An 11,846-nucleotide genomic window follows, 5' to 3' on the forward strand; every position below is an offset into this window, starting at 1 on the left:
GATTCTCAAAAAAAAGAGGTTCAGAGCTTTCAAGATGGGCTTTGCACTTCTTTGGAAATGTGACATAGTTCCTGTAAATGCAGAACTTTTGGGGGGTTTTGTGACATTCATCCAATTACTGACATGGTAGAAAAAAGCATTAGAATAAGCTTTTTCCTGGCATAGAAGATAAAGTATGTATTTGGACATGAACATACAAGAAAGGCAGAAAAAAAGTCCATACTGGTGGAGATATTAGTGGCATGTATGTATATATAGACAATAATCTTATAAAATAATCTAAAGAGTTTTAGCACGTCTATGGCATCCAAGAGATCCTTAAAGCTCACATCCCTCTTTTACATTCTCATCCAGATACAAGAATATATCTGCCTCTGACTTTGCTGAAGGATTCAGAAGGACAGGCTGCTCATACCACACACTGCTGGGTAGTTTCAACAGTGCAGTAGCTGCTGACAACACCTAAAATGCTGTAACTGAGACCATTTCTCAGCTCTCACCTCTGGGGACATGCTCTAACCCATTCCACCTCCCCCTCCTGGAGCATTAAGAAGGCAAACCCCAGAGCTCAAGGCAAGAAAGGAGTCTTGATTCTTGCAGGAGAAAAGCAAAGACAAGCAGGAGACCTTTAGAGGATCAGACAGGAAAGGGAGCTCCTGGGCAGAGAAATTGTAAGAAAGGGATTGGGAAGTGTCAGTGAGAATCCTCTGTTGTTTGGTTTGGGCTCACTGGTGCTGTGGGGAGAAGGGCAAAGCAGTGGGATATGCCAGAGAAACGCCAAATTCCATTCTCAGCTCCACCCCCAAAAGAAACAACATGAAATTTAAAAAGCCATTTTTCTGAACTTTCTGAATAATTATATTATTCAAATGCAAGAGTACCACATCATCAATGTGTTGGTACCACACTTCTTTTCAACAGGTAAGGAACCTGGTGCAGAGAGGTTGATATAGCTTAAAACATGCTTTTTAAAAATCAGCTTAAGTTCCATTGCCTCCATTCGAGGACTCTGTGGCCAGGACTTGTGATGCCTGATGCTAAGTGGAGACAGCCACCAGTCCAGAGAAGATGAACAGATGAACATGGTGCAGTAATGCTGAGAGTTTTTCACTTTAGTTGGACTCCACAAATTAGAAAATTATCTATTTTCCCTGAACACATGGGCAATGAGCCTCCCACCATTTATCTTAGACACATTCCTCAAGAGTTGGAATTATTTTAGAGTACTTTTCCCATGAGAATTTCAGCAGCTAGGGGTTCTTTATTCTAGGGGTAACTGTGGCACATTAGCCAGAGTGGGATTCCCAGGGCCTGACTGGACTCCTGTGCAATGCAGACATGTCAAGGTCCATGTTTTTACCCACATGTCCACGTTTTTATCCACCCCTGCAGCTGTGTTAATTTGGTGAGGTGACTTTTCTGGCTGAGGGTGGGGCCTGATGCACTGCAGACCTGGAATATTGTTTAATGTGGGAAATCTGAGTGTTTCAGACAAGCTGCCAATCACCCAGTGGTGGGGTCACTGCCCTCTGCTCTGGATGTGGCTGAGCAACTCTCAGGAAGTTCCTAATGAGCTCATGCTTAAGGCGCTGAGTTTTATTCTTTGCTTTGGCTTTCCAGGTCTGACTTCTTAAGGTCAGAAGTGGGTCACCAGCTCTGCAGGGCACTGCATTATTTTGTGGCCCCTGAGAGCACAGTCTGATGGCTGTACCGTTCACCCATACCTTTCCAAATCCAATCTGAAAAGCAGAACAGCTCCCTGAGCTCTGCCACAAGCAAGAACCTAATGGGATGTGTGCTGTGGGGGATGGGACAGTGTGGGGATTCCTGACACCAGGCCATGGCAAGCTGGGGCAGGAGCTGAGCCCACTCATGCTAGTGGAGCTGTGCTGCACCTTTTCCTGCACAGGGCAGCCAGTGCCAACAGCCATGCCCAAGGTGGGCAGCCTGCTCCTGCTGGGTGATGAGTGATGCAGAGGGACATGGGAGGGCAGAGTGAGGGCACAAACTGCTGCTCTGAGGTTGGGAGTTGTTTCTCTGATCTTTCTCTCTGTTGGCTTTGAGGTGGAAGAAAAAGAGGACTGTAATCCTGAATGGAAGCCTTGGCCCCAGAGCCCCTAGTTTTCCCAGAGCTGGTGCAGTGGTGACATGGCAAAGGGCTGGTCCCAGGCCGGCTGTGAGCTGCCATGTGCACAGGGGACCCTGTGACTTCAGCTGCTACACCCACAGCTCACCAGTGACTGCTCCACCTTTTGGACAAACCAGATGACAATAAAGCAGGAATCACTCTAGTTTGGACTCAAAGGCTTGGACTTCTCCCAGGTTTAGGCCAGACATGAAAGAGAGGAGTAGGTCACAGAGGGAAGCTGCCCTCACAACTGATTCCAAAATGTTCCCAGATTGGCAAGCATCCATGTTACATGGCAGCTTTGTAAAAGACAGTGTCCCCTTGAGATTTCCATGTACCCACACCAGCCCTACAGTGCTTCCTGTCACAGATGTGCCCCTTCTTTACCTGTCACTGCAACTGGTGACCTTCATAAGATCAGCTATCAAAGAGGGAGAGTGGCTGAAAAACTCCTTTTCATTTATGTGGATGAAAAGAGGAGTGTCTAGCTGCTTACAGCACCACTGGTTTGGAGAGGCTAAGGAGTCTGATGCCTGGGGCTAAAGGATTCAGGGTTCAGGATTAGTGGGACAATTACACATGTCTTGGAGCAGTGACTTTTAAAAAAATTATGTATGTTCTCCAAACTGGCTTGGGCAAGCCATGCCTACTGAGGGTAAACCACCTGCCAGTATTAAATGGAGCACTTTTGACTGAATTTGAAACCAGAATGGAAAATAGCAATCAGCAATGACATGTGCTTGACAGTCCTTCAGAAGGACACTAGAAGTCATCTTCCATGGAAAGCAGTGCTCCAGAACACCAGCTGCCACTGTCTCATCCCTCAAAGAGGGCACAAAAGAAAGCCTGATCTCTTTGCAAGTGTACAATAATTTCTTGCTAATCAAGAGGTCAGGCAAAAATATCTTTTACTGGGAAATTCTGCATGAATGTGACTATTAAAAGCATAAAGTTATATCCACTCTCTGCCTCGTTTGTACTGTTAAACCTCAGGTTCTACAATACAAATGACAGTTAATTTTCAAGGAAAAGGAAATTATAAAAATGATGACAGGCAGGAGATGTTTGCTGTTTGCTTTCAGTATCATGAAGGAATAAATTTGGAATAAAGTCTAGTGATAAGATTTAAGAGACAGTCACATCCTTAAATGCCTGCATTGTGCTGACACTAAGGTGAGAGACAGGTTTAACCAAGGATGGACTCAGCCCTCCCAGGTCCAGAGCACGTGGCTGGACCTTGGCTCTAGATTGTTCTTCCTCTTCCAAGCCCATTGCTCAGGCCCACCTGCTGCAGCCCTGCTGCCCTGTCTCCTCCTCCAGCAGAGCAGCAGGACACACACACCCAGCACACCTCACTGCCTGGTGTGATGGAGATCAGACACACACACCCCACTGAGCCACAGGATCACAAAGCCATGGAATAGTTTGGGTGGGAAGGGCCTTTAGAGGTCATCTGGTTCAATCTATTTGCAACAAGCACAAACATCTTCAACCAGCTCAGGTTCCATCCAACCTGACCTTGAATATTCCAGGGCTGGCGCGTCTCCCAGCTCCCTGGGCAGCTTGTGCAGCGCTTCATTACCCTCATTGTAAAAAAAAATCTTCACTATAACTAAATCTCAAATCTAACTCTTTTTAGTTTGAACACATTCCCCTTTGTCCTGTTGCAACAAGCCCTACAAAAAGTCTGTCCCTATCTTTCTTATAACCCCCTTCAGCTAATGAAAGGCTGCAACAAGGCCTCCCTGGAGCCTTCTCCAGGCTGACCAGCTCTAACTCTCAATGTTTCTGCAGAGAGAAGAGTTCCACCCCTGTGGTCACCTCTGAGCCCTGCTCAGGGCCCTGCCTGCCCTGTGCTGGGGACATGGTGCTCCAGGAGGGTCTCACCAGAGCAGAGCACAGGGGCAGAATGCTCCCCCTCATGCTGTCATGCTGCTTTGGATGCAGCCAAGACACAGCTGGTTTTCTGGCCTGATTCTTCTAAACTTCTTTCTTCCACTCCTCCAGACTGAAAAATGCAGGATCTAAAGAACCTTTAACACCTTCTACAATTCTCTTCCATGCAATAACCAATTCCTTAACTTATTTAACCCACTATTGCTGTTATTTTTTCAGATATTATTCGATTTCTGGGTTTGTCTCTCTCAACCCTTTGTCAACAATGACCAGAGGCTGGATGAACAGAAGAATTAATTTCTGACAGTCAGTCCCTTTCTCCTGTAATGTGATATTTTACTGTATTGGGGTTTTCAGCCCCTCAGGGGAATAGTTTCAATAAGAAAACATTGACATTTCAGAAAAGAGTTATTCTTTCTTTGCATTTGACATATAAACATAATTTCCTTTAAAGAAGATATCTGACATCCATGCAAGATATCTGAACTATTCACAGTAAGAATGAAGTCTGGACAGCTATGTGATCCTGACTTGTTTTAATGCAACACTGGTAAGTAAAAGTGTGCTGGTTTAATTAGATTTATAAAATGACTTTAACATAGAACCATTTTTGGGATGGTGAAGGAGATTAACACTCCTTTTGCTGAGGTTGCTCTTGTTCATATCAGCATATATCTGTATAAGATATTCATATGTGAAAGAGAAGATCAAAAGAAGGCTTTGTAAAAGCTTTAATTTACAAGATTATTGTATTTTATTATTTTATTTTCTTGCATTTTCTTATTTTTAAAAGCTGCAGCCCTCATGAAAAGCAGGGATGACCAGCCAGCTCTCCAGTCCACGCTGGGCCAGGTCACTTACCCTGGGCAAGCAGCCAGCTCTGTCCAATACCATCATTTTCTTTCTCTCTTTCAGAAATCAAAATATAGAATGAATTTACCTCACCATGAAATTTAAAACCTTTGAACAGCCTCAGTGGTCATTTCTAAGACATCTCAAGTCCCACACTAAACAGTAATTTCAGTTGTTACTCAAACCTGTGTGGAAAAGTAAAAAATGTGCTGAGCAAATCCTAAAGCTTTTGAAACTTGGAAGAAAACAGTTTTTCCAGTCTCCCAGCTGGTAGATCATTGCTGGATTGCAGTGCTTGCTGCAGTGGTGCAGATGGCTCTTGGCCACACCTGGGATCTGTGCCTGGGCTTCAGCTCTTGGAGAACACACACTGAAACCATAAATTTCCAAGGAGAAAACCACCATAAAACCCCCCTGAGACTGGATTAGGTGAGTGGCCAGGTCCCAGTGCTGCAGTGCTCTGGAGGCCAGGCAGGGTGCAGGTGCAGGCAGGTGCAGGTGAAGGCAGGTCCAGGTGAAGAGCAGGGTGCAGGTGCAGGCAGGGTGCCCCTGCCCCGGGTCTGACCCCAGCATTGCCCATGGACAGCACCAAAGAGTGACCCAGTGCCGTGTCAGGGGACACCTTGGCCTCTCTGGCTGAAGGGGACATGGAGGGACTTGTTGGACAGTCCCTGTATAATCCATATATATATGGATTATACAATCAATATACCCATCCCTGTGGATGGGTAACTGGATGGTTTTTGCCAGAGCTGCAGGTGCAACACCCTCCTACTGCTTTGCCTCTAGCCTCCAGTAACATACAGCCTTTCCCTCTCAGATAACTCAGTGCCCTCCTAAAGAGGTTCTAATGGCAAGACAGCTTTGAGTATCTTACTAGTCACTATTTTCAAAGAAGCAGCCTCTGCTAAGGCACCAAACCATCAAAACCTGTGGGGGAAAGGTTTACCAAACAGTGGCAGTTGGTAATGCAAGCACCTGAATGTCCTGCCTGTCTTGGCAAAGCTGCAGATTGAGTCAGGCTTCCTGACACATTAATGACCAGGCTCTGTGTGTGGGAAAAGGGGAATGGGTGCTGTTTGTTCCTGAGGAAAACCACAGAAGGACCTTGGAGCCCACAGAATTTTCCAAGCCTGTTCCTCTTTGCTTATTTAAGAGCTTTATTTTTTTTTAAATAAAAGCAAGTTTACAGAGATAGGAAGACAATAAAAGGCAGTGTCATTTCCTAGCTTGTTAGTGCTAGATAAAGGTGACAGCCTGAACAAAATCATCCTTGTCCTTGTAATTTTCCTTGTTTGATTGCTTATAAATAAACCAGTTTAATAAAGGCTCTGAGATACAAATGCCACATGGCCATATTGACAGGGGTGAGGGAAAAGAAAACACAATAATCATGTTAGTTCTATCCCTCAGATTAATTACCTAGATAAAATACACATTTACCTCATTCTAGACAGAAAAATGTAATTTAGCAGCCAGTGATTTAGGCAGGCACCCTGCTGTTAAAAGCCAGACCTGGCTGATCCTGACTAGGAGGAAAAGCTGAGCTCCAAGCCTTGGGAAGGAGAGCCCTCTGCTCCCCTCTGCAAGAGCAGCCTGTGTGGCCAGGCTTGTGCCTGCTCCTCCTTCAGCTCAGGCAGGAGTGGCTTTAGGACACTGTGGGTCCATTTTAGTCCCTGCTCAGTGAGTTTCCTTAGGACTCAGCACACCTGCATCTGAGAAAGTCCAGCCTGGGGAGGTTTTATCCCCCTGGTTTGTGTGACCCAGGACACTAAAGGTGCAGTGGAGTCACAGCTGGGGGATGCAGCAGGGACCCTGCACCAGCATCCTGCCCCTGCTGCCCCTTGGGACACCTCAACCTAAACACAAACTGGGGTCTTACCTTGCCAGAATCTGCCACAGGTTAAAACAAACAAGATCTGTCTATTCTCTGACAAACTGTAGTTTTCAGGCCTTAAAAATCATTGAATTAATATTATACCAGCTCAGCGAGGGAAAACTGACAGAGCCAACCCCTAACTCAGCTCAGCTGAACTTGCATGACAGCAGATTTTTCCTAATACCACTGTATCAGTCACTGAGGTCAAGGCAACACTTGCCAGAACTTTTCATGGTCAAGCACTGGAAAATAATTTTTCATTAACATAAGCCTTTATTGCAGGGAATACCCCAATTTGGACTTAAGCCAGTAAGGCCAAAACCTTGAAGAATTCCTAGGTAGGAACTCAGAAGGTGCCTTGAAGTATCTGAAGCACTGAATAAAGAGCAGCCTCCCTGAGGGAGCACATGCAGAGGAAGCTGTGGCTTGGAAGCACCTTGGCCTTCAACAGCTCCCAAAGTCCCTGGGTGTCAAGGTTAGAGCAGGTCCTTGGTGTTGGTCTGGCTGCTGTGGTGGCTCAGGGGTTTCCTCTTCCCAGAGCTGAGCTGGATGGAGACTCAGCTTCCACAGCTCCACAAGGATGCTGCAAACAGTGTCCTCCTTGCTTTTCCTCACAGAGTCCAGGGGGAGAATGTACCGTGCTGCCGACCTGAACCCATCATTGAGGCAAAATGGAGCATTGTGTCTTCCTGCCACAAGGGAGGAGGCTGGAGCATTGTGGGGCCTTGCAGCTAAAGGCAAGGTAACTTGGGAGTAAAATAAGAGGAAAAGACTTAAAACCAGGTATTTTATCTAAATTCCAGAGGTCAGAGAAAGCACCAGTTTCTTGAAATTACCTGAGTGATCCAAGAGGAAATTGAGGCAAAGAAACTTAGAGGTGTTGGAACACAGTGCTGACCCTCCTAGAAACTTCCTGTGTGTCCCAGCCAAGGGTTTTTCAGCCTCCACCCCACCATTCAGCTCTGGGTGTAAGATTTATCCTAGGAAAATAATTCATAGAACTGTATTTCAACATCACATGCTAAGCTTTTTTGAAAACAATTTGAGAAGTATTTGGTTGAACACCTTCACACCCCAAAATGCATGGCGTTCCAGGTAAAAATAATAGCAAATAGCAACAGTATCAGCTGTAAGAATTGATGAGGGGAATGTTTGTGAGTGGTGCCCCATCTCTCCCACTCCTCCAGCCTGCTGGGTGGGCAGAGCCAGGGCAGGGCTGCCCTTGCCTGGAGGTGGCTGAGATGGGCTCAAGGCTGGCAGGGCGCACGGCCCCAGGCAGGAGGACACAGCCCCCACAGAGCAGCAGCTGTACTGTTCTCTTTTACCAAAGCCTTTGGTTGCATAATTGATGTCTGTGTGAACCCCTGGGAAGCAGCAGGTGCAGCTCAAAGCAGTGCTTTCAATAACCTCAGGTTAATGATAAATAGTCATGTGTAGCTGATACAGGTGATCACACCACGGTGCTTTGTGCCTCTGGAAGGGTCTGTTCTGGCTGCAGAACAGTCCTCAGACAGCCTTTCCTCCCTCCCTGATCCCCACAGGCACACACAGGATTTCTGGCCTGTAAACAGCCCCAGCTGTGGCTGGCTGGGCGACAGGGGCAGCATCACTCCCACCTTCTCCACAGGCAGCCCTGCTTCTGTGCTGGCTTGGAAGCAGGATTTTGGACAACTTCCCCTACTGCTCTCCTGCAAAAATGCCACATGCAGGATGAACCAGGTGTGTCCTGGTCCTTGATACCCCATTGCCTGGCATGGGGCAGATGTTCCCTGGAGCCAGGGCCACGGAGCTGCAGCCCACAGAGCCCCCACAACCCCTGGAGAAGGGAGCACACACATCTCTGCAAAGGCAAACCATGAGCTGTGTTTGGGAAGTTTGTATGTCAACAGTCTGTGGCCAGCAGAGTGTCCCATGGAGGTCAAAGTCATGGTTCATGAGGATAATAGGGCCCAGGGGAATTGAGGCTTTGGGAAAAAATCCCCAGACTCTAACCTTCAGGTGCATAAATATGTTCTTAGGAGATTCCACTTGGGAAAATCTCAATCTGCATATCTACTTGGCAATTCAAGCTAAGCTAGCTCTGTTGTAGAGGGAAGCCTTGAACATCAGCAAGAGGAGCTGGGGAAACACCAATTCCTGCTCTTGGTTTCATTGCTGCAGCTGTGCAGCCTCCCCATTGCTGCAGCAGAGGGAAACTGGGAGGCTGCACTGGAGATGGGACATTCATGGGCAGGGATCTTGTGGAACAGCTAACCCCCTCTTTGGGCAGAAAAATGGCATTCCCATCTCTCTTCCAGAGCAGAATCTGTTTTCTAATTACAAATTAAACACTAATTGTGAATCATGTTTTCTTGTCACTAAAGATATCAACACAAATGCTTTCAACAAGCTTCTTGATTTTTTAAATAGAGCAATTTAGGACAATTATTGCTTGAATTTGCATATGTAGGCTACATCCATCCCAGGCTGCAGCAGCCACTAGTGTTAAGGTGATATTTTTTATAAGCTATTGAGAAAACACATCAAGTGTATTAGCACTAAAGTGTAGAAAGTGCTGTCTTTGATGTTTCTTTTTACTGTGAATGCCAAAACAGACTCCTTTTGTGGGGAAAAAAATCAACATTCACTCTATCCCTTTCCACTAAGCCCAGATCTTCCCTGTATCCTATCAGTTACTTTGCTGCAGTTTTGCTAACTTCAGCAAATAAGAGCATCCATTTCTTATCACAGACCTTTACCAAACACACATGCTTCATTTTGCAGAACATCTGGAGCCCGTCCCTCTGCTGCTACAGAATTCAGATTTTTGCTTATTTGTGTCCTCCTCCACTTTCTCCTTAAAGAATGGGGACTCAAAATACTTTTTTTGTAATTTGCCTGATTTGAACATGCAAACATGAAAACCTGCAACCAACACCTCCCTGAATGAATGCTAAAATTCAGCATAGGTAAGGTCAATTCTAGACAAAACACTCATCCATGCTCCTGATTCTTGACTAGAAAAACCTATGTAATGGCAAAAATGGCTATTGCTCCTCTTTTATTATCTTTTGCTAACTCACAAGAAACCTCTTTTATGGTATTTTACCTGTCAGACTTTTAATCTCATTACTAGTAAACATCTGCAATCATAAATCAGCAATTTTTGGTTTTTCCCCTCCAACTTGAAGAAGTCTCTGTGTCCCCAGCCCAATCTTTTTGCACATCTTGATTTACTTACACCTTGGATCCAGTCTTTGGTTCATGATCCCTCCAGTTCCTTGAGCTGCCTGGAGCACCAGATACTTTCTTCAAACAGGTTGCAGTAACTCCTGGATGAACAGCATTTAATTCAAGCAGTGTTGCCAGGGGGCAACATTAGGTAGGGAGAAATCAAAAGATCATCCCACTATTTATGGAATGCAGTGCTGGGATCCAGTTTTGCCAATATTAAGTGGACTAAAATAGAGAATAAATTAGTGAGTGCATTTCTGAAAGGAAACTGTGTACCTAAGAGGATTATTTATGTGACGGCGTGCACATGGATGCCTGTTAGAATAATGCAGATAATTTTGGGAGCTGCTATTCATCTGTCACAGTTTCTGGTTTGCTGACATCTGTCTGCCTGTTTCCAAGTCAATGCTTTCAAACTCAAGCTGTAGGGCAGGAAGATAACACACAAATGAAAGCATATGAAATTCTGATGAATTCTTTGTATTGTTCTTACAGTTCTTACAGCTAAATATCTAGCAATACATTAATGTCAAATCTTATAATCAGGCTGCAGTCAGCCAGCATAGAAATCCATTCTCTCTGGTCTTTGCCATATGTCTCTCATCTATATTGACAAGATATTAGCAGATTAATTACAGTCCAATTCTGATTTCCCCCTTGTTAATGTTATCTGCAATCAAGCAATAAAGTCACTTCCTTTGCACAAGATCTTAGTGTACATGTGGCTGACCTGGCACAGCAAATAAAGCACAGATCAGGTATCAGCAAACCAAGGTGGCAGAGTTTGATGTCACCTGAGGGCTTGTGAGGATGCACACAAAGCCCTCTTTTGCAAAAACCCAAATCTGTCTCCAAATACATCTGCCTAATTGAACATGTACCAAGTTGAGAAGAGTCTGGAACAAACAGGCCTTTTCCAGGCTGCAGAGTATCAGGGAAAGGGAAGTTTTACTCTCACTTCCCATCCCCACTTCCCTTTGCAGCCTCCTCCTCCTGAGCAGCTCCTGCCCTCCCCTCAGTCTGTCTGCAGCCAGCCTGGAGGGGACAGCTCCCCTCACCTCCCTCCCAAAGGCAGCATGGGGCACTCTGTCCTTCTGACCACAGCCTGGAAACTGGGCACAAATGGGGAGGGGGCCAACAAATACAAACAAATAATGCAGGGCTCCCTATAAACCCTCTTCCTCATTTTTCATCATTTTCACTCTCTCAAACTGTATGCTTGGTACCTGGAGAAGTTTGTCCTGGAAGGAGGGAAAGAAGGAAATAAAGCTAGACTTTTTAAACATAATATAGCCCATTGTGCTCTCAAGCAGTGAGATACAGCAGCTGGGCAATGACATTCCTGTTTTCTGTGAGCCATGACAACCATTTATATCTGGTGCTGGCCTACAGAGTGTGGAAATACAGGGTCAGCACTTACAAAATATTTTCAAAATCCTGAAAGTGATATTCTGGTCTCTGAAGTGGGAGTAGTTTAACTGCCCAGCAGTTTGATAGTCCCTCAAGAAGAGACTTGGCACTTGGAATATCTCCCCGCCTCTTAGCAGAGACGCTACCAGAGGCTTGCTCCCTGCAAAGCCATTTTTCTAGGGAGGCAGCCTCCCAGGAGAAAGGCACCACCATGAGGAGCTGCTTGTCAGAATGTGTCCTGGTGGCACCTTTGACTTGCAGCTGTGGCTCACTCCACAAATCTCCACAGGTGACACTGGGGACCCACACCACTGGCTGGAGCAGGAGGTACACCTTAGCTTTCAACTCAAAATGTGACATTTATCTTCAGAGACTCCAACACCTGCACTGGCACGTTCTTGCACTGCATCTGTGCAGGCAAGGAACTGTGGGGCAGAAATTCCAGAGTGTTTGAATAAAAGCTTGGTG

Source organism: Zonotrichia albicollis, chromosome 6, assembly GCF_047830755.1.
Source record: "Zonotrichia albicollis isolate bZonAlb1 chromosome 6, bZonAlb1.hap1, whole genome shotgun sequence".
Lineage (NCBI taxonomy): Eukaryota > Metazoa > Chordata > Aves > Passeriformes > Passerellidae > Zonotrichia > Zonotrichia albicollis.